Raw genomic sequence first — 22,621 nt, forward strand, 5'->3', positions numbered from 1 at the left:
GTGAAACACCCCGAGTGAGACCAAAAAGCATAGCCATCACCCTGAGACTTTTTAAGCAGAGAAGCGAATAAAACACTTGGAGGCAGGCCCCAGGATCCCAGGCAGAATCACACAGTGATTGCATAATGTCAGTTCATTCTTTGGAGCTATTTAAAAAGGGAAAGTCTCTCAGCAAACACTCACAAATGTGAGATGGAAATCCAAACCCCTCTAATAGTACATTAACTATTCATGCTGCATATTGGCAATCAAATGGCTCTGTTTTCATAGTCTGCAAAGTCATTCTTCCCATAAAGAACTGAACAAATATGCAGACAGAATATTATCACATACATCCGAATGAAGTGCAATTTTTCTCTTTTACATGACACTTTATTTTTAATTACTGGAAGATTTTGTATCCTTTTCCTGTCTACATTTAAATAAAAAGGCTTACTAAAGCTGATTTCAGGTTTTATACTTTGATATAATACCCATCTATGGAACTATGTGAAATAAGCCTCACAAACAGCTTTTCTACATGTAGGACAAAGCAGTGCGTCAACATAATCCTTGAATGGTAACATGTTGCCAACATTTTTGTGATGTGAGAAGGTGTTTTGAAATAGTCGGCTTTTTCTAAGAGTGTAATATGCTGGGAGAAGAATCAGAGTATTTGTTTGTTTGTTTTCCCAGCTTAGGCTGACAAATATTTTGAGAATCGAATCCTCATGTTTGAAAAAAAAAAAAAAAAGAAAGAAATTTATTATCAAATGATGAAAATATCCGAAAAGAGTAGGCTGCTTAAAAAAAGGATGAATTATTCTAAAAAAACATTGTGTCATTACTTCATTTTAGCTAGCTGTGGCGAAGTTGATCATTCAATATGTGCTCTTGAGGTTAAAAGCAAAATGTCATAATGCAACAGCTTACTTTAGATGCTTGCCCACGATCAAACTTCCTTTTATAGTGCTGAGGGCTCTCAAAGGAGATGCTTGGTTGGCCATTCGTCACTGACAGAGAGAGCAGGAGATGAATCATGCTAATGCTGCTCTCACCCATACTGAAGAAACCCATAGTGCAATAATGTCAGCATGATGCATACTGTTCTGTATCCCACCGTAAGTAATGAAACTCAAAAAAGGAAATGCTGGTTGGCAACAGGACAGAAAAAGTGAGTTATAACTGTAAGACCTGATGCTTTCTCCTCCCGACGGTATTTATGAGCCAGGTGAGAGTGGTTTTGTTGTGCTTGATTGACTTCTTGTCCTCCTCACACAAGTCTCCTGCTAGATCATTGTTGTTTCTAACAGCCTATTGAAGTCTGCAGACTGCACAGACTGTGAGTTTAGCTGATGCTTTTCCAATGACAAATGCCTTTACTTATCTGTCCTGTTGGTTTTACTTACCTTTGTTGTAAAAAAGCCTTTCTATCTTTGCCAGTATGTAACATTTATGTTATATGTGTATCAGGCAATATTAACAGAGAAAATATATCCCCGCCACTTGTCTTTTTTCTTTAAGCATTTGTGCACTTTGTCTTTCTTATTTTCTTCTTTTTCAATGTATTGGCTATTATAACAAATACATCTATCCAGGAGCATTTTACTTTTTTGGATTTTCAGTGTCTGGAAGAAAAGTTATTTATGGGCAGTGTTTTTCATCGTTTAGTGTCAAATTAAAACATAAATTGTAAAAATGACTTAATATGGCTTGATTAAATTTCTTGAAAAAGAAAATTTGGCCATGCTTTAAAAAAAAAAAATTAAATTGGAAACAAAAATAGAAATTGGTGATCTCTACACCTGATGTTTGGATGAAAACTTACTGGAGTAAATAATACTGGAAACTAGGTCATGTGGAACAAAAGGTGCAGAAAACCTGGTCTGAATGCCACTGGCACTAAATCTTAAAGTGTTAATGGAAAGCACAGCAGGTGCTAGCCATTCATACTGTTCTGTTATAAAAATCTGAAAATAAATCATCTTTCATCCTGAATGAAAATGGTGAATAATGGCCAGATCAAAGTCACAGTGACACCTGCTACTGGACAGTAGATAAGAAAAGGTGTATTTACAATGCAGGATAAGTATTGATGAATGCCTTTCAATGACAAGGAAGTCAAAACATGTTCATTAAAAATTGCTTTCACATTCACTAGATGGTGCTCTTTTTTTTTCCATCTGTGACAGTTGTTCTCTTTCTATCCTTTTCAACTAATTCCACATTAAATACTGCTGCTCCTGCTTGGAATCTAAAATACCATGTTTAGTATTTGGTCAATGCTCAGTACAACACCTTCTTTCTGTTTTAGCACAGCTCATTTCCATCAAGGTAGAACGTCTAAGAAATGTAACACCAAAACTCTATGCATCATCCATCTCTTTATATCACACAAAGGACGGCATCAATGACAAGACTCCTCAACACTCACCTTTTCAAACGTATAACTCTCACTGGAATAAAGCCCCTCTATTGTATGCACTAACTGGCAGACAAAGCCAGTCAATGACCACTTTTTATTTGCTAGCTGGAAAGAGAATAATCATGTTCGGAAGAAAGAATGATTCATCTTTTAAAAAGCCTTTTGACTGTGCTGTTCTATGCTCACTCCAATCTAGTCTGCTAGTGATATAACAGACATGATATTGTTTTCACTGCAGCCACCTGGGGTGAGCCATTTCTGCACGGACCATGAGTCCTGGATGGCCCTTGTTAGCGCTGAGACTGTTCTGGCTCAAAGTAAAAAAAGAAATCTTGAGATGAGTTGTTATCCTTGCGAGTTTGAAACGACTTTAGGTTTAAGACCTGTAATCTTCCAGTCAAAAGGTGAACTGATAAAATGATGCCACTTGGGTTTTCTCAGACCTTAAAGGATTTCTTAAAGGGCCCCAAAGGACCTTAGGTAACTGTAGTCTCCTTAGGATGACGAGACTGGTCTCCAAATCGGTCACACTGTTGGATTTCCCCTTGAACTTGAGTCTCTGTTTTTAAGTATTTTTAGACAAACTTGCACCAGTATTATAAAGAAACTTTTTTTTTGCAGTGATGCAACTTGCTGCTGAGCTGAGCTACATGCACCATTAAAGATGTCTGCTCTGCTGCAAGCACACTGTAACCTGTGACTGATACATGCATAATTCTTCACGTTTCAGTTGACACAACACTTCAGGGTAATCTCTGTGACTGGTGTCAGACAGGGATTCAAGTGATTAACACTCCTAAGCATCTATGTGGTTACGGAAACATCTGCATAACATTGTGTACTTTTAGAATAAACAGGTATTACACTTAACTACTGTTGTCATTTATATTTATAATTAGCCCTCAGAGCTTTTCAAGCAAGAAATCCATAAGTCTAGACAAACATGCATCAATATGTCAACAAATAATGTCAGTGGGGCCTCTATGTCAATTCAGAACATCTTTAATTTGTCATGGATTACTACCAGGCCGTGACCTGTGTGTGTTGTGGGTACTCCATATATTTATGTAGATGGAAGGCCTACAAGTTACTCTCCTGGCAAATTATCATTCTGTCCGGTTATTGCTGGGGTGATGTGTTTTTGATGTGTGTTTTCGTAAATCCATGTCATTGTAGGGCTTAATGAACAGTCATTAAATTTCCTGATTATCCAGACAAATGAATCAAACAACATTTATCATTCAAAATTTGTGCCATTTTTTTATTTAACAGCAATACTCACCACATGTTTTTATACATAAAATAAATTATGTTATGTTTTTTTGTAGTTTTTCCTTTTTTGATTAGATTGGTGAGTGATTTTATGGCTTCTCTCGGCCTCATTACCTTTTTGATTGGACTTTTTTGTCAGCCAATCTCAGTTTATTTGATAAACATAAAAATCACCACTTTAGCTTTCATCTTCTTAAACCTTAACACATCTTTGGGCTATGTTCTGCATATGTTGCTATTCCAATATATTCCACTTGCCAGGCTAAATTGTGCAGCTGACCAGTACATCTCAAAACTCTTTGGGCTTTTTTAGAATGAGTCAGTTTGCTTTAACAACATCCGTGGAAGTGATTATGGTCTGGCAGCTTTCAAAGTAAACACACTGATTTTCATGAATGCTTTTTGGTAGCTGTGATTGTTTATTCAACGTTCAGGTCAGACATATTTGGTGAAAATGGCAAACACAGTCAAGTAAATTACACAGAAAAAGAAAGAAAAATTTGGCAGGTTGGCTGAAGCTCCGTTGAGAGCTTTAAAGGCCGATTTCTTAATTTCATGGCACAGAGGACTACCCTATGTGATGTACTTCACACAATGAAAGTCAGCAGGGGTCAGATCAACATATAATTTATGTTCAGAATATAACTAATTGGCAAGTTTAATGTTCAAATACTTGAGTGCACTACGAAGCAGGAATGTCTAGCCTTTCTTGAAAGAGGGCTCCCACATGACAGGATTTGATTATTTTGTTTGAATCATTTCAAGTATTATGGAACATTATTTTTTTCCTTATCTTTGGCATGCTATAGATTAAACAACTATGTGCTAAATAGTCGGCAGATGTGCTGATAATGAAGAGGATAGGCTAATTTGTTGTTTCCCTGGCCCAGTCCATATGGCTAAGAAAGTCCATAACTGTAATCTGCTGGTAGGAACCACAAAAATGTCCCAAAAGCTGCAATTAAGATGAAGAAAAAACATCTAATGTCACGTCAGTGCTGTTTTCAGTCATATGTGTAGTCTAAGTAGGAATTATATGTTGTGAACAGAGTTTAGACAGAGGCAGCCAAATGATCATTCGGTAAACTAACCTGCAATAAGGGAAACCAACATCATCCACTGCTCATTTTCCTCACTCACTGCAGCCCAAACATGCTGCTGAATTGTAAGACGCGCAGAGCATTTTCCGTAACATTTTCAAACACATCTGAGAGGTGAGCACCTTTAAAAGACGTAATGCAGTCACACCACACTCCCTCTGCTGCAACATTAACGGGGACAGCGAGGAACCTGCCACTTGCCTTGCATCTTTACACACACACACACACTCAAGAGTCACAGCCTTTCTCATAATCCACTGAGGCATTCATTCAAAACGCGTCTTGATTTCCCCCCTCCCTCTACGCAGAGCCAGAGACAGAATGTGCGGAGGGAGAAAGCCCGACTTACAGAGAGGCTGCAGTCACAGAGTGGACTTCTGTTTCCTGCAGTGCGCGTAAATTCATTCTGGCCACACTGGTGCGGCACACGCATCAGAGGGATCGGATAGCCTCAAACTCCCACTCTGTTATACAGCCTGTCTGTCATTCATTACTCCACTGAGGTGCTGTGTGCAACAGCACCCCAGGAGAAAAGAGGCGCAAGAGAGCCCAATGCACTCATTATAGCTTAAAAAAAATGACTGGTGCGCTTTCTTTTACCCCCCCCCCCCCTCTGTTTTTTTTCTTTTTAGTGCCCATTTTCGCCTGGCACAGACGTGCACACACAGTCAAACTCAGTGCTTAGAAGCGTGTGCTCACAAGCTCAAGACTTCTATTAAACAGATTTTATTAAACTAAAAACAACAGCCTTTTTTTTCTAGCGGAGGCACACGCCCGTCTCTACCGGCCACGCTTACAAATGCAAAGGGTAACTTACAATAGGTTATACAGATATAAAAAGCTGACCAAACTTATTCTCTCTTACCTGCCCGTATGTCACCCATTGAACTCACATGACAGATGATGAACGGCGATAAGGAGACATTACTTAGAGTTTCTTCCTCATTTTCCCCTTTCCTCTCCCCCTTTTTCAGTTTCCTTCCCCAATCCCTGCTATCCTCTCCGGGGCAAATCTTCACTGCACGGCTTGCGGAGAGCCTATACTCTTCTCTCTTCAACCCGTGCGCGTGTGCGTGTCTGTGCGCGAAGGACTGGGCGAAAGAGCAGAGCCAGTGAGTGTGTGCGTCTCTCTGACAAAGCGTCCTCCAATCGTACACAGCTATTGCGGCGGCTCGGGCAGAAGAAGGAGCCCAATTGGTCGGCTTTTAGATCAATCCACGACCGCAAATCTCAGACTCTCCTCCCTATCCTCTCATTCTACCTCTCTCCGTTATCTCCTTCTCATCCCCTGCTCCTGTCTTTCTCTGTTAACACGTGATTATATAAGATAGTAATCAGGAAGCAATGCCTTATCCCATTCTCACTTTCTTACACACTCACACATTCACGCACACACATAGTTGGACGCTGCACACCTTCCCAGAGTGTCCCAGATGAATACGGAGCATTAGCAATGATAAAAAAAATAAATAAAAAAAACCTTTATACTCAAAGAAATATCCTAGAAACGTGAGAAAATGATTTTGATTTTTGTTCATACTTTCTGATAAAATGTTCTTTTTCCCTTCCTTATGTAATACACTTCGCCAACAAAATTATCGGAATCAACGCGCACAAGTAATTTTGTTTATCATTTTACAATGGGTTCCTTTCTAAATTCCCAATAGGCTCTGGATCAAAGTCTTAGAAGAAAATCATGCTTATGTTTAAAGCTTTGGAGGTTATAGAATAAAGAGCTGTGCTTTTTTTGTCTCACTATAAGTAATAAGTAGACCTGCGTTTTTACCCTACTCTCCTTTATCTGTGTCTAACAAAAGTAATAAAAGTCTTTAGAGCAAGCCAAAATAACTATATATTATTATTCAAACATGGGACGCAGGAGTAGATGTTGTCCCAATTCCTTGAACAAAGAAAAAAAACACTTTTTCATTTTTCAAAAGGGAAGGATGTTTGTACTTCAGTAACTTCAAGTCGAAATGAGTCGAGTCTGAGGAACAAAATGATAGACAAAGACAGTCATTCTCTGATCCACAAGAGTTGTTTGTGTCCCTCTCAACAAGTCCTTCAATTACAAAGACCAAATTTGTTGTTTGTTCATATTCTTAAATGCAATGCATGGGGACGTCAACCGTCACAGGAAGCAGGAGAGACACATAACTCATGCAGATTTTGATTTTGGAGAAAAAACTCATTCTCACTTGTGAGCCCTCATAGTCCTCATAAGATGGAAATAAGGGGCATGTATGGAATGATTGTCAGTCGTGCTTTCAACCAAGGGACATACGTTTCACACCTAGACATGAGAACAGTTTTTTCACTTCTGGGTTATGTTCAGTGAATAACACGACAACACTTTAATAAAAGGTGAAAAATTGGAACCCAAGTCCTAATAAACACCATTCTGACACTTCACATGGATTTGCTCACACAACCACAAGAGGATGCGTGTTCTTAGAACGTGACTGTAAGTCACAACTGCCTGCTTGAAGAATTGACCCATGTGATTGTTTTTGGGAGAAGGACAGCCTTGTACATCTACATCTCACAGTTTGTGGCAGCTGTCTCTATGATGTTTAACAGAGATTGAAATAAGGATTCTACATCAAAAGATTTAGAAATAGGGCAGACATTGCCTAAGAATAACACATTTATTGAAAACTTTCAATATCTTCAAGCTTCCTGGTTGAGATTTTTGAGTAACTAAGAACTGAGTGTTATTTTAATGGCCCAGAATATCAATAGTGCAATCGGCAAGGCACAGCTTCGGATACATCCTGTAAGAGGAAGTCAACATCTAGACAATGGAAGTCTGAAGATTCATGAAGTTTCATGTGTTTGAGGAGCTTTTCCATGGGAGTTTTAAGAATAATAGACATCAATAATGCTCCAACCTAAATAGTTCAGAAATGATTTGCATACCAAGTACAAACAGGACGACATAGGAATATGATTGGTACAAATAGAGTAAATACTATACATTAATTAATTGGATATATTTTTTGTCTTAAATAATCAATTCATCAAGATAACATAAATAGAGATGAAATAAGACAAATATTGTCCAGTTGTTTCTGTTTGGTATCCTAAAAAGTTTACTGCTTTTAACAGGAGGTGATATAACTCATTTGTCACTTGGCAATGCATAACTAACCCTGAGACTTTCAATAAAGGATGCCGTTTTGTTTTGAACCTCGTTTTTTACATTTTTTTTTTGTTGTTGTTGCTTTAAAGTGCGCTATGAAAGTCAAAGTTGTATCTGAATTCATTTATACATCTATAAAAACAGTTCCTTCACAAGTGTCTGCACATCTCGTGACACTGACAGTCTGTCACCATGTCTGTTCCCCTGGGGCTTTTAGGTAATGGTTCACTGGTTGTAACCTGATTTAGGATTGAAAAAAACAGACTAACACTCATAATAGTGCCATGCTATCTTAGAATCCTTTTTGATGTGATCAGCAGCAGAATAAACCGCAAGCACTACAACATTAACTATTATCAGGAAAACATAAGATATGTTTCTGTGACATTATATAGTTCCATTTTCCATAAACATGCAGGGTTTTGAAAGCTGTATTTTAGGGAGTTTTCTTTTTTTACTGGAAAAGCAGCCTGAAGCTCGCAAAATCTTGTCAAGATCAAAGCCGTTAATTTAATGCTAAACACAGAAGTTTGGTTAAATCGTTGTCCTATACAAACAGGTACAGGCTTGTCTTTGATCCAATGGGTTAAAATTTGCATTTGATAGATAGTGATTGATAGATGCTTCACATAATCACTTGCTAAAAGGTTTCTGTAAGGAAGTTTCCTTATGTTTCTGAAACAATCAATCTTGCACATCAGGCTAAATCTTTCATCACCCCAACCACATCATTTTGGTGCCCTAACCTAACCAAGCAGTGAATGAACAAAAGTATTCAAAGAAGATTCTGTCTTATTCTGAAGAATAAATCAGGAAAACATAAGAAAAAGTTGTTTTGAATTGGAGTTGAATCAAAGAGGAAGTCTGTGGAACATGTCTTTCCTTACCTTGGTGACAACCCCTTTTTTAGTTTCAAAGCACAGCACCTGCAGTTTGCACTTTTCAGCTTGACTGTGCACATTTTCCTAGTTTCAAAGCCCAATTACACCATTCTGAAACTTCTTTTCATCCTCATGTTTGGCTTTTTTTTACTTTCACTCTTTTCCTGTCTCTCCCTTTTTGATTCTCTATTGGTCAGTCACTCTTTCTTTACTGCACCATCCCTCCCACACATAAATTCACATCACACAGGTACCCTTGGGCAAGCTGTTGAGTCTGCTTATGAATGCAACCAGGCTTTCACTCTCCCTGGATCCAAAGGGAAACTAAATGAATAATGAACACAGCAGTGAAATGGACGAGTGGAAGAGAAGGATGAGCACATGAGTGAGGGAGAGAGGCCACTTGGGACCAGGACACGATGGAGAGATTGAGGGAGGGTAACTTGTTAGTGTTCACCCATCAATTAGACCGCAGAGGAGACATGAAGAGAATGGAGCCTGATACGTCACAGACAAGGGGACAAGGAGAGGAGGCTTGCGGGCCTCTAAACTAAAGAGCGTGCTTGCTGAGGAGACAGATTAGGCATCAGAGATGGAGGAGGCGAGTGGCGAGATGAGAGTCAGGAGGAAGTGGACATGGGGAGACAAGGGTCTCGAAGGCGTCAGCAACTCCTCAGCACACTGCCTCAAGCTTCATCTATCATCCAAGCTTAGTTCTCCCTGCCAACACAAGAGTGTCTCTGGTCCACATCCAGAGTTGGCATGCAGCTTCGAAAACCCTCTAAAGTAGATGTGCTCGGTATGTTAAACAAAGTAATGACTCTCCTTGAAACTGCAAACAGGCGTTTTCATTCTTTGCTCTAAAAAACAAGAAAGAAATTGCACTTCCTGAGACTCAGATTTTTGCACTACTTCCATAAGTTTGAAGGGTGTGTGTGGTTTAGATATTACTGTGATGTCTATTGTAGCCATTCATTAAAATCTTAAATCAAAGCTACTTGTGTATCAAATGATCAAAGGAAGAAGCAGACCCCAACCATTCACTGAAAAATATCTGCTCAATCTCTGCAAGATAATATCTTAAATTGAGAACAGTACATAAAGAACATATAACATGCTGAAAGTTAAATTTTTCACGAAAAATACACATACAGTTCCTGATGTTACTCTGTCATTACTGTCATTATAGTTTTTACACAAGTTGTAAGCTCAAGGGGAGTAAAGGAATGTGGCTTAACCTTGACCCAACCTACAAAACAAGCAGGCCCACTGAAATGAGGCCACCCCTCATTAGAGCATCCTCAAACTTGACACTGCGCTTCACTGGATTTCCAGCAATACACCCTTTAACTCTTATGGCAACTGGTCAAGTTGAAAAACAAACAGAGCAACACAGTATCATAGCAGTTTTAAATGATCACAGAAATGCATTCTATTGATCGAGGTTTTTGGGACACAACTTCTCTTATTTCCAGTTGAATGATCATGAAAATAACAGCCTAAGAATAAAGTAACAGCAGTGTGTGAAATTGTCCCTAAATACGTATTTACCACTCATCCATATTTGAGGGCTGGAGACTATTGTGGTGCAACCTGGGCTCATGTAAAAGCAAATCAATGGCATGCCAAGTCATTTCATGTGTCCTAAGTTTAACTAAGAGTTGTCATTGAATGCTATGCACTGTGAAGAAATCACATCTTGCCCTGTAATTTTAAAGATCACAAAAAGCTTAAAATGTGTACACATGAGACACAAAATATGGCAGAAATGACATGTTATTTATGTGCAATGCCATGAACAGTTTTCTCCTCTCTGAACCAGTACTTCTTACTTATCTTGTTTTTACCCACTGATTACTTTAGCTTGTTTGATCAGGTTTAGGAAACCTGATAGCTTGCCTTAAAATAAGCCCTCTTAAAACTGTTATCACATGTTAGAAAGCTCCATTTCCTGGTTTCAATGCCTTGAGTGTCCCACCCAGAATACACAAACGTGGTCCAGGCCTGAATGGGCAGTTTAGAGTAATTTAGTAGTGAGATTTGTTATTACACGATGGTATGTCTTGTAAGATCACATTCGCTTGTTATAGTTGGAACACCAAACCTTTTTTATGCTAAGTTCTTCACAGCCATCTGGTTGGTGACCTAAGGCATAAGCCATAAATTACAGTACTGGCATCCAAATTGGCCTCGGCTTTTCCCCAAAAAGATGGTAGCAAAGGTCTGCACTTCACAGCCACCATTCAACACACCTTCTATGAGGTGTGATAATTGAAGATGTTTGGTTTAGAGTGTATGCTACAAGTCGAATTATAAATCCGCAGTGGCTGATGATGGATGGTCTTTCTCTTGCCCTAACCAAACATTTATGGTGTTTAACTTAACCAAACTGCAGGTGCTCTGTTCCTGTATTTTAGGTATAAGTTAAATAATTATCCAAAACAATATGCCAAGGGGCTATAGAAAAGATCAACAAGTCCAAATCATTATATGAGTTAGCAGAAATTACAGCTTCAGATTAAAAATCGAATGGCTTCTGTTGCTTCAGCGGGGGATTTATCAAGTACGAGTTAGTTTTTTGTTTAGATTCCACACTGTTGTGTGATACTCAAGGTTGGAGCATGCAGTTCTGACTGACTGATATAGCAACATGTGTTTGGGAAACTCCATTCATTGTGTCAAATCAATCTTGGCTGTCGTAACTCGCACATACTGTAAGTGATGGATTGATCGTTTATTTACTTCCCAAATCATACAATAAAATGTGAGTTCACAGCTACCTCATTGTTCCTTTTGCTGCATGTCAACAAGATCAAAGGTACACCAGATATCATTCAGAGGCAGTACATAAATAAAAAGGTATGTGTCACAGTGGGAGCATCCTGTATAGACAGAAGACACAACCTTGCACAAAAAAGGTGACAACCTTTGTGGCTGCAGCACAATCAGCTTCCTGTCACGTCCCCGACACTGTTGCCCAAAGAAATTATTTATATTCAGGAACAGCTTTTAATTTCAGTCTGAGTTTGCCACTGTCAGAAGAGGAAATAAATGAGAATAATGAATGATGAACAGCCCAAATATTGAGGAGAATGTAAAACTGAAGCAAAATGGTAGCCTGAAAACCTATATGACACTGCGAAGAAGTGTGTGATTTCACTAATGAGGGGGCCTTGAGAACTTCCTTGAGTGTCAAACTCTGAAAATGTGAATGCTTCTCCCAAACGACAAGCTGCACAGTGCTTCAGAGCTTACTTGGATATCGATCCAAAGGGCCATTTCTCTGCATGATGTCCATTTCCCTGACAGCTTTTTAATGGCATGTTAGTAAATCATTTTGCCAGGGGGGCTAATTGGTGAAGAGCCTCTAAAGATACTCAGAGATTACACTGTGCTCCTTGGATAGGTTTGAAAGCGTTCTGCTTCTGAGGATATTGTTGTGTTGGACAAGATTTTTTTCTTTTCTTTTTAATTATGAAAGCTGGTTGTGTGGACCCTCCATATATGAGAGATATTTGGTCAATTAATCACAGTGGAGCAGAACTGAGGGATTACGCACTTGAGCGAATCTCATTTCAAGCTGCTGGTGTGGGTGGGTGTGTGCACAGGAACTGCTGTGGACACAGACAAATGGTAGAGGCAGTGGGCTATGCTGAAGCTGGGAGACACACATCACCAGGGCAGGACTGGGAATTTGTTTGCCTCTTGCAGCACATCTAATTTATATGTGGTTGACGAGCGTTGAGGTTACATGGTGCCTTGCCATTAAAAATCAAGTCCTTCTCTTTCCTCTGAGGAGAATAAGAGTATTTCTACTAAGAAGCTCTTAGTGAGTCAAAATAAACGTAATCAAACAAATCTTTGCCTTTTGCTGCCAACATGGAAAAACATATTGTTTCCTCATTAGAATTCATCAAACATCTTGCTGATGAATATGCTGCTTCTCAAAGGCTGCTTCACTGTTTGTCTGTGTACTTGTTAGATGGGAACCGTGAGTACATCCAAAGATTAAATTTGAGAAAATTTTTATGTGGTTTAAGGATTTACAGAATTTCCAAACTGCCACAAAGATCTTGGTAGAGCTGTTATTCTTGAAATCATTGGTGAAATGGAGAGTTTTAAATCCCTGAACACATTTTTTATTTTTTGTGTTTTGCAGTAATGGGAAACACCCAAGGGTTTCACATCCGCAGTTCACATTTTGAATTCTCTGGTTAATTATTTCAAGAGTCTGTTTTACTCATGGAGAGGTTTACAGGCATCTTATTTACAGCCAGCACAGACTCACTATAAAAAGTCATGGTCACTTCAAACTACGTCTGACCCTGAATATAACGGATTTTACAACAACAGAGTTGACAAAAGACGCTGTTTTTTAGGCCTGACACTTCTTCTTTTGTCCTCCACTTGTCCAGTTTCTTCAATATGTTTAAGAATACATTATTGCACACCATGCTGAGATATGCCACATTTTTAGCTACCAGCTCTTTGGGATCAACTTGTTGGTACAAAAATACTATTTAATATCTGTCAAACTGTGTTGTACATCATAATATCACAGTGACATTTCTAAACTGATATTTAGACATAGACTTAAAACAGATGATTTGCTAAGTTGTTTGTTATGTGTAGACATAACACTGATTAATCCATTGAGTTAGCTGTGTTTTTTAAATGAATGAATGTTTGATCAGGTCAGTGTTAGGTGGCTTAATGAACAAACAAAAAAAAAAACACATTCCTCTGAAAATAGCCAGATACAAGGACTGGACTGAAAATAAAGTAAAAAGTAGCTAATGTCCAAAAAAATTAAGAAGAGAACTGAAAGAACCTTCAGAAAGCTGGATATCATGATTTTGGATTTCTGTTTCATATATTCATTTTTAGATGATATTATTTTCCGCCTTAGTAAGCTCTATTTTCTGGTGTACCTTGAAACATTTTCTCATTTGTGCCCTGCAGCTGATTGTGTTTCTTGGGCTTTTTGTTGCTCACATGTCTTGCTATTTGACTGCACTTCACATGTTTTGTGTTAGTCATAAGCTGTACCTGACTAAAGTTTGGACACATGCGATGAACACATAACGCTAGATGTACTCCTTGTTTTTCATTGTTCTCCACCACCTGCTTTGCTACCTGCTGTCTCACTGTTGGTTGTGAGCCTGTTTGACTTTGTGCTTGGACTTTTTCTTGAAGCCCCTGCAGGGCCTTCTGTTTGTTAATAGTAATGAGTTTAACTAAAGTGCGCTTTAGTTTCTTCATCATCCTGCTTTCAGAGTATTATTTGGTTCCACCTCTGAGTGCCACCATGACAAATGACAATTGAAAGAATATACAATGACAAAAGACAGGTGAGTCTTTGGGTAAAGTCTGAGCTTCATTGCCTTGATTGTCCTGCTTTTTGTCACTTTTAGATAGCATCCAAAATAAAAATAAAAGTAGAGCTAAGATGCTTTGGTTATTGAAAAAAAGAATAGAATTATCTGCCACAGCTAATGACATGATACCATTGATACAAAAACTAATTTGTGATTATAAAAGATGACTTACACATTGTACCAAGTCAAGTGCAACAGCGTTATACAACACACTTGGAAAAGAGGTTGGTTTTGTCTTTTGTTTACAGGTCGTTACTTCAGCCCTTCTTGAGATTCAGCTGTGTCAAATGTCTCTTTTTCAACAGCACTCTTTGGGTGTATTTGAAACTACCTAATTGACTTAGAATACATTTGATGTCGTTTGATTGTTGCACATCATATGCTGTAAGAAGATAAGAAAAATCACCGATGTTACCTGAATGTCTGAAGGGAAAAAAATAACATTTCTTATAGGGCTGTTTCTTTTATGTTACTTTGTGAAATTACTTAAAAGTTGATATAGAAGCTGACATGACACACGGGTATCTGACAGGGATCATAAAACATAGGCAGCAACAAAGCAATGTACAGATGATGCAGCTGTGCCACACGATGTACTTAATAACAACTTCTCCAAAGCAAAGATGTAGATGTTTCATTTTGTAAAGGGACTGTTGCCTCAACTTATCTTTCACGTTCCTGATCCACTGACACCTCAGATGCGAAGACAAGAGGAGAGGAGGCAAAGAAAAGAAGACTAGCGATTAGACTGTGTCCCACAATGCAAAGCAAAATAAAACTTATGGTGTTTATCAATGCTTGTCTTTGGGACTGTTTAGTAAAAACAGATGTAACGCTTCTGCTTTCCGAGCACATAAGGAGATGTTACACATCACTAACAAAGCTTGCATGCAGCAAAATAAGTTGATTAAAAGTTTCATGCATACTATTTGAGAAAACATGTGATATGAGAAATTTCTTGCCTGAAGGATACGGTTTTGAAAACAACCTAATTCTACCCTCAGATACACAGTCACCCTTAACAAGTGCACCTTTAATGAGTGGATCTGATATCCATGCTGTTTCTGTCATCTGTTCCTCTGTTCATTTCTCTGAGCTGAAGACATTTTGAGCTGAAGAAATCTTGTCAAACTCAAATCAGCAGAGACTATGTAGAAAAATGACATGATACGACACTGGTATTGTCATTTACAATTAGGAGCTGTCTCTGCTACACATCTGCTCTCAGAGGGAGGCAGAAACCATGTCCAAATAGCAGCAATATAAGAATCTGAAATGAGACTGAGACCCAGTGATCATTTTGGATGATGTTTCTCTACTGTGGATATAATTTCAGAGAGGAAAAAAATCCTGAATAATTTGCCTTGGTATATTGTGGACAGTGTGTCTGTGCCTAAATAACTTTATTTACATCATAACCTTGTTTATATTATACTGGTTTAAATACAATTAATGTGACAACTTTTATGACACAAATTATGGCACTGTATGACAAATATGTGAAGTATGTGAAATGTGTGTTTTGGACAATACTGTAATTCCATTTGTATGTTATTTATACACGAGCTTTCCATGCAACCCAGTAAACATTGAAAAAGGCACAGACTGAAACTCTGTGCTTTTTTTCTGATGAATTGTTACACATTTATGCTCGACCCAGCATAACTTTCAAAGCAGTGCGTCTCAGTTGGAGCATAATTTTGCATCTGCATCAAATTTGTGTATTTTTCAGATGTGGCGGGACATGAAATCCAGCAAGCCAAACAAAGTGCAGGAGATATTGTGAACAGGTCTATCCCAAAGCAAGATAGATCCAACTTCTAACCATTTAGTGCTCAATGTCTAAATCTAACCAGATGGTTCAGGGACCCGAAGTCAACCAAACAGTGAGTAAAATTAGTTAAAGTTAAAGTTAAAAGCCTAAGATGGTATCCAAAGTATTTGGATGATTATACAAACATTCTTATCTTTTAAAAGAAGAGATCAATTTCCCAGGACAGCAATCAATAATTGAAATAATTATTGTACACCATTATCACAATACATAGACATGATAAGCTATTTTCCATCTCCCATTTATAGTCCATGTTATTGCAATGTGTTGCTGGTCGATACCCTATAGAGGAACATTCACAGGTCTATAACATTTTAAAAGTGATCCAAATATCTTCAAATCAAGTTTATTTAATCACATGCTCTGGAATGGAAAGTTTCACAATTATCTAACTAAACTCTGATATTCCCAAGGTCAAAATGTCCATATATAGTAATTTTGGGCATACTGTATACTGTTTCCTCATTGTAAAATGATACCATCACCTAAGAAATGTTATCTAAAAGAATCCATCTCACAAGGGACTACGAATTAGGTATTCATGTTGTCACTGATAAGTGAACATTATTTCAGACTTGAAACTTTTATTTACAGGATTTTTCCACTGATGTTGCTATCATTTTACCCACACATATAGATAATTACAGTGTGAAATTTGATTCTGCCTTGGAAAGGTTTTGTAATTATGCTGTTTTCTTTGTTCTTTTTTTTTTGTACTTAAAATGAAAGGTCGCACTATAATTTCTGTTCCATACAACACTTTACGTATTTTCTTTTTAATAAAAAAGTAGCTGTTTCAACTTTTGTCAGACAAGACTGAAATGTAGCAGTGAATGAATTATTTAATATTTCACATAGTGAAGCATACACTACATTACACTATGACTCACTTCTTGCAGTCAGGAATGTGAGACTGGACATATTCATGATGAAATTATAACAGCATGCCACAATCTATACAAGTTTTGCAGGTTAATGTTAGAAACTCTCCAGTTCTGTATGCTCCTGCCTCTGGCAGTGCCCTAAGGATCTTTGTCCTGTCATGCGTAGAGATCTTATTTGGAGACCGAGACCCAGAGTAACCAAGATGAACTTTGAGTTTTATTTCACAGTGATATTCAAGATAGAACACGCATGTATACTAAAATCCACCAAAAACTGGAAAGTTTTAATAGATTTTTGTCCATCTAGTGTTATTTTGGCCTGTTTTGTATTCATATGATCTATTACCCTTTGTACTTCTTATTAGCCAAATTGGCAAAACAGGACAACTTCCAAAAACAAGAATTTATTAATTAAGAAAATATCTTTAAACATTTTTTTCAGTGAATGTCCGAGAAAGATGGCCACCATTCCTGAGTCTGGTTCTGCCAGAAATGTCTTCCTGTTAAAAGGGTTCATTTTTCTACCTCAAGCATGCTTCGGACAGGAACTGAATCCAATAGAAGTTTCATTTTGTTTCCTTAGCTGGGCAGATATTTTTTTAAATTTGGCTTTGTGTGACTTAGACTAATTTGGAATTTAATGAATTTGATTTAAATGGATTATGATTCTATGACAATTATCTGGATTGTAATTGGCTTGAATTGGACTGTATCTTTGAAGTGCCTTGATATTTATCAAATAAATTGTTTAATGAACTGAATTTATTCATATTGCTATCTTTAAAAACAGGGCTTTGACAGGGCTGTTGTTGGGCATCCAAAGAAATATGTGACTACTGTAAGAATATTCCAGAAGCCTGTGCCTGTGACGTTGTTGTTTCAAGTCAGTTATCTTGTTATCTAAAGATAATGAGGCTAGTTTTGTCGTCATCAGTTATTCATGTTGTTATTTTAATAAATAATACAATTTTCAAGATAACAATTTTGTTTTCTCAAGACAACAGGTCTATATAGTTAGTCATATCAGCCTAGTACAATTAATTTTACCATCCCCGCAAGCAGTTGAACCACCTGAAGGGAAGCCATTGGCTGTAACAGAGTTTTCAATAAAGCCCACAGACACCACTGTTTGTGCTCAAGAGCCCACATTTACTAAACTCATTTCAGCAAATGATTACACATACATGCTTTGGCTTTCCCGTTTAGATTACGAGATTGTTTACAGTGTTAAGTCATTTTGCACAGTCTAATTCTGTTCTTGCCTTGTTCATCACTGCACTGTATGCTTTAAACATGCTACCTTGTTGCACTTTTTGTTCCTGAAATAAAGTTCATCTTTACTTTGAATGACTGGCTCCTTTGAGTGCATGTTTGGGTTGTCGACCGATCTCTCACCCTGACATACATTAATAATAACAAAAAATAAGATACTTTCAGGACACTAGTCATCACACTGTGTTGCACCATGCATTTAAGAGAAATTGTCAACTTACAACTTACAGTACTTCAGCTAATATCTTATGTTTCTTATTAGATTGTAAGGAATGTAGAATAATGAATGAGAACAGAATAAATGACTGAATTCTGCAAGCACATAAGAAAAATCTCATTTAGTAGAACCAAAGGGACTTACACCTCCATCTGCTTTTTTTTGTTCTGGTGTTGTAATCAGTCGCCTTCCAAAAATATAAATAACTTACTTGAACCACTGGAGGATTGTTGACAGAGTCTTTTTGGCACTAAGGGATGATGGGATTGGGCAACTTGATGTTTGTACAGAGAACTCAGACACTGACTGTCCTGAGAAATCATAGCACAAACAAACAGAAAAAGTTTGGCCACTTGGTTCCACATAATTAATCCCTGAATACAGTAAAGAGATAGCATTGATGTTTTGTAATTCCTGACTTCCCTAAATGAAAATAAAATGTCTCCCTTAGCTTGAATATTAGCACTAGTACTTTTGTTTATTATTGTCATTTGTCAGGTGCTTGTGAGTCACTTTGCCCTTTGAATTATTGATGTGATCAATACTGCATCTGAGCACTGCAGATGTGGATGATGTCCAAGTCGGAACTTTAATATCAAGGAAGGCACAGTGACGTCAAGGAATTGAATCATCTAATATAATAGCTGGATGAGAGACTGCATGGTGAATAATAGTTAACACCTGGTGCATTATTAAAGATGCTTTAGAAGAAGGTAGAGCTGAAAACATCTTTCAGGTCAACAGCCTCACAAGACAGCCATAATGAAGCAAATCTATGACTCTGCGACTCCACATAGTTCAAGTGAGATGAGAAGTGACTCCACACATACATTACTGTATGTATAGTAGGTCGTGAGGCAAATCATTGAACAAGATAGAAGGGTACATTTATGACCAAAACCATCAACACTCGCATGACTTGCCTTATGATTTATTACACAGACTGAACAATCTTGGAACTCATCTTTGGAAACAGTTTGGAGGAAGGTCAGGCGCTTTTTGAAGCATACTTTCAAGGTGATTGGATGAACCATTTGTCTTTTGATTTCCATCACAGGGAAGCCTTCAATGAATCGGATCGCCAAAGTAAAAAAAGCCAGTTCAAACTTGACTTTAAACCAGTTGGAAGAAAAGGAAAACACCCTCTCTACAGAGAAAAAGCTTCTTTCTCTACTGGTATACGTGACACACCTAAATAATGAGAATCCCTTTTTATAGCTTTTTGTCAAAATTGTACACTGAACTTGAGAAGCAAAGCTGCATATAACCTGTTTGACGTTTGACTGAGTGTGGTACAGACGCAACATGCACAATATCTCTGCTCTCAGACTTGCATAATGCATTTAAAAATTTAGCATAGCTTAGATTGTCTTGACTCATCATTTATAGGCACTGCAAAGGAGGTACTTCCTAAATTGATTATTTCTTAAAAACATGAATTGTCTTTCTGGGATGAAATGTATTACCTGGATCCAGAGTCTTAGTTAGATAACTGATTAGTATTACGGTCAGTTTCTAACTGTTCATTGCATCATTATCCATTTGGTGACATGCCCAGAGCAGTTATAATGGAGAAATAGGCAACTTAGAAAATGCTTATTAGAGAAATAAAATGGGAGAGTTGTATGATGAAACTCCCCAAAGACGCCAGTTGTCTTCCGAACTGGAAAACATGTTCAGCCAATCATGATGCTGCCCAGACGCAAAGGCACAGTTGGGCTTCAGGATCATTTCAGCTGCGTAGTGGCAGGGAGCAGGCAGACTTCAATTCTAGTTGTGCTTCGAATAAGAATAGGAAGAAGAGTAGGAAGATATTACACACAGGATATCATGCACAGGATTACCAAGCACTTGGCAATGAGCAGCTTGTATTGTTGTTCATATTGGTCATGGCATGGTATGTTGAATGGAGCCATAAGTTAAGCCCACCAAGTACCATGGTGGGGGAAAAAAGCCTTTCAAAAACTTAACTGTTGACATATCACCAAAGGTTTGTATGCCTCAGTAACTATTGAAATTGCACTTACTGCTCAGTTCCCATTTATTTAGAGAGGAGCCAGGTCTTGTTAACAAAACACAACTGTCTGGGGGACTTTCAAATATGGCTGCTGAGCAGAATGCTCTGTGAGAAATCTGATCACGCTTAACAAGATAAAACAGTCCTAAATCTTTATATGGACCCCCAACTGGTGAGAAACAGATTATCAATATACATGACTGAAGGTTGTATAGATTATAAAAGCACCTGCTTGCCTCTGGTAATTCTTTTGTATTATCAAAACTAGGACAATAAATGCACAGTCAGGTGAAATAGCAGAAATCTATTTTAATTCTATGGTTTTACGCATCAAGAAATAATAACAACAATGCATGATGTGCTACACTGTGTCATTATTTATCCAACAAAAACAAATCCATGATTCAGAAGCACTTGATTATTTCACTGCAATTTGCAGGTCTTGAGCATTCAGAGCTGTTTACAAAGGTTGTCAAGAGGAAACATGGCAGTATAACTTCAACTTTTAAAAAATTAGATTTGACAAAAACCAAATGACTTCTGGAACAATTTTCTTAGAACAGATAAGTCCAAAATGAAAATGTTTAGTCATGATGCACAGCCGCAGATTTAGAGAAAACCAAACACAGCATATAAGCACAAACACCTCATACCAACTGTCAAGCACGGTGGTGGAGGGCTTACGATTTGGGCTTGTTCTGCAGCCACAGGACCTGGATACCTTGCAGTCACCGAGCTGGCCGACAGCTAGAATTAAACACCTGCAAACCTAAATGAACTTAAACCAATAAAAGGCAAACAGATGACTCTTCTGACTATGAGGACCCTTAAATTGATCACCACTTTCAATAATTTTCAAGTTAAAGGCATGTTTATTTAACATGTTGAATTGATAGACAGCTGTGTAACATATCAGTCCAGCCCTGTGGTTCATTACCAACATTTAATTTAACATTTAAGAATTGAATATATTTAAGTCAGCATGCATTATTTGTCCTGTTGTTGTTGCAGTAAGGCTTCATGTACGTAATCCAAACTGAAACAAAGCTTAATAGATCTGTCCCCAATGATTGCAGTGACATTTCCATCCTTCAATCGAGAAATGAACTGCCCTCTTCAGAATCTAATGGAAACCATACAAAGCTCTCTGAGGATAACAGGCTTTGGAGCTCACCTTTCAAAGGCTATAACTGGGCAATTCAACAGAATACTATATAAAATGACAGAAATGCAAAACTTATTTTACAGCTTTTCAGGGGAGAGGCTCAGATATTTCAAAATAGAGTAGTTTCCAAAAGGATGAATCAGTAATATATAGCTTTAGGTGAGCCATGTGTTCCACACATACAATGAAGGTAGGTGAAATTGCAGTTGTTTTCCTTTTCTTTTTTTTCTTTTTTTTACTCAAGGGCTCCATGGGGTATTGAAGCATTCAGTGGATAAATTATAATGTCCATTGGTCCTGAAGTCCCCATCAGCCTCTGTCTGGGCTTACACAGGCTAAAATCTATAAAGACGTTACACCCTTTCAGATGGTTAAACAAAGTAAGTTCTCTGGCATCACTGACATACATACGAGTTAAATTTTTGGAGTGTCTTTAATAGCTTCTTCTTTCTCATTATGCTGAGTCAAGAATGTTTGACAAGACATAAAGTGACAGCAAGCTTGCTACAGCAACACCACCTAAGTGTCTGAAAGGGATTTGCGGTAGACAAGATGAGATGAAAGGTGCCTGAAGCCTGAACTAACAACAACTGTTCAGTGGAAATCAACACTGTCAGATGTCATTCACATGAAGAGGAAGCAATGTAGAGACACCTGCGCCACTCAAGCTCTCTAACACTCCAGGACAATAGGGTTGCAGACACAAAATGGTCTCAGGGAAGTTTTAGTAAACGTTACAATTGAAAAAGTTTGTAAGTAATATTAGACTGTGGCCAAATTCCTTACAGAACATTAGTAACAAATCAGTGACACAGACAGTCTGAAAATTGTAAAAAAAAATGGTATTAGCTTGTCTGGGGAGATCACTGTTTGACCTATGGCATGAGTCATGCCCGTTTACACTTTGAATAATAAATGTATGAAGTTTTCTACTTTTAATCTAGTTTAGAATCAAGCTCAAGTATTTTTTTTATCTGCCAAATGAGCAGCTCTGCCTTGACTAAATCTCACATCAATGCAACCTGTATTATTTGGAGTACACTTGTACAAGCTTA

General features: G+C 37.8%; 1 protein-coding gene across 1 annotated transcript in view; it reads right to left on the bottom strand.

Moving 5' to 3' along the window:
* The window catches only part of LOC140284740 (cadherin-18), a 94,135-nt gene extending 88,271 nt beyond the window's left edge, over positions 1 to 5,864 (bottom strand). Inside the window, exon 1 of the mRNA XM_072378726.1 lies at positions 5,642 to 5,864. The gene's annotated coding sequence lies outside the window, so the exon portion shown is untranslated. The remainder of the gene's footprint in view (positions 1 to 5,641) is intronic.
* Between the last annotated feature and the right edge of the window lie 16,757 nt (positions 5,865 to 22,621).

Source organism: Leuresthes tenuis, unplaced genomic scaffold, assembly GCF_036924035.1.
Source record: "Leuresthes tenuis unplaced genomic scaffold, fLeuTen1.0.hap1 SCAF_24, whole genome shotgun sequence".
In the NCBI taxonomy this organism is placed as follows: domain Eukaryota; kingdom Metazoa; phylum Chordata; class Actinopteri; order Atheriniformes; family Atherinopsidae; genus Leuresthes; species Leuresthes tenuis.